The 1,591-nt window shown below is 54.4% G+C and overlaps 1 protein-coding gene across 1 annotated transcript in view; it reads right to left on the bottom strand.

Annotated features, from left to right (window-relative positions):
• The window catches only part of SPRY4 (sprouty RTK signaling antagonist 4), an 18,942-nt gene extending 17,821 nt beyond the window's left edge, over positions 1-1,121 (bottom strand). The window contains exon 1 of the mRNA XM_044661820.1: positions 1,049-1,121. The gene's annotated coding sequence lies outside the window, so the exon portion shown is untranslated. The remainder of the gene's footprint in view (positions 1-1,048) is intronic.
• Between the last annotated feature and the right edge of the window lie 470 nt (positions 1,122-1,591).

The following is a 1,591-nucleotide window of genomic DNA, read 5'->3' as shown; positions in this document are numbered from 1 at the left end:
CCTGGTCGACTATGAATTTTCAGAATGTAAGGTCTCTATCCCTTTCTTTCCCCGGTGACGTCAAGACTGGTACCACCAAGAAAGCAGGAGGGAAAAAAAAGCCTTATCTTTGCTACGCATGCAACCGTTTCCTCTTTGGATTTCTCCATCTCGGCATTATGTAAACCCACCTCCCTTCCCACCCACCCCCTTTACAGCATTGCCCCCCCACCCCACCCTCCAAAATCCCAAGGGAATCCCAGGGGCCAAAGCAAGGCGACCGGGGTCTAGAGAAGGGTGGGGATGGGGCCCTAGGAAACTGGAGCCCTGCACAGCCCCAAGGAAAAAAAAGGCAACTGCGAAACAGTTGCACAGAATAAAATGTTGAGGAGCAAAGGTCAAACAGTAAAGATCTTACACGCCAAGGAGCCGAGATCAAAAGTGCCCCAGAAGGGAGACACCTTAGGCGCCCTAAGCTCCGACGAGACCCACCCAGGGGGAAGGAACAGAGATCACATCAGATATCCAAAGGAGAGGGGAGAAAAAAATCTACGTCGAGTGCTTAGGCCATTGCGGTTAGGAAAGGAAAGTTGGGGCGAAGCCGTCCCCTTCGGTAAAGGGCGACGGGGCGGGCGAGCAGCCTTATCTATAGAGCTCGGGAGGCGGTTTCTTTGCCCCAGCCCGGCTGGGGCCAGATGCTCGCTCCCCGCGTCCGAGGCGGGTGAGTGCAGGGAGAAGGTAAGCCGGGAAGCCAGAGGGGGAGTTGTTGGAACTCGGAGAATCAAAGGCAGAGTAAAGACTAGAAATGCCCCCTTCGGAAACAGCGCATCCCATTGCTGGGAACACCCAGAGAGCCCCGTGACGGGTTTGTATGCGAGACTGCGGGACCGAGAGTTCCTCGAAGCTGCCTCACAGCCGTCTGCGGAGGCGCAGGGACAGAAAAGTTTACAGGGAACATGCACCAAAAAGGGAGCAACGTTTGCCCCTTTAGGAGGAAGGAAATGGCCTTCAAGATCAAATTTGCTAGGGGAAGAAAGTGGGATCTAGAATCCTTAAATCATCTACTTACTTTAAGAAATCCAGTCAGGAGCATTTCTCCATAAGTACTTAATCCTAAATTCCAAACAAGTCAGTGGCTGTCCCTGCAAACCCCTGCCAGATGAAACAGCATTGATCCCGGCGACCTGAAACGCCTGCACAGCGCTGTCAGCTTTCCCCGCTCCGCCTTGGTGTTGCAACTACTGCCTGGGAAAATGGCTTTTTTATGAATGGGAGGGAAGGGGGCCTCTCTGCGCATGCGCGCCGTCCCCAATTCTATGAATGGGTGGGCACAAGAGACCCTCTAGGCGCATGCGCTGCTTCCCTACACTCCCCCCTCCCCCCTTTTTTTATGAATGGGGGGCCGGAAAGGAACTTAACCCATCGTTGCTGGGGGCTGTCGCTCCTTACCGGGCTGTCGCGCCTTACAAAGAGGAATGATTGTTGGTTTTTTTTTTTAAATGAATGGAGGGCGGCGGCAAGCAGCAGCTGCAGCTGGATCAGCTGCGCGTGCTGTACCCCACCCGGCCTGGGAAAGAAGGTAAAGAAAGCCTTCACACCGCGGGCCTGTCCA

Source organism: Gracilinanus agilis, chromosome 2 (assembly GCF_016433145.1).
Source record: "Gracilinanus agilis isolate LMUSP501 chromosome 2, AgileGrace, whole genome shotgun sequence".
Lineage (NCBI taxonomy): Eukaryota > Metazoa > Chordata > Mammalia > Didelphimorphia > Didelphidae > Gracilinanus > Gracilinanus agilis.
The sequence above is the reverse complement of the archived record's forward strand: the minus strand, read 5'-3'. Positions and strand labels throughout refer to the sequence as shown.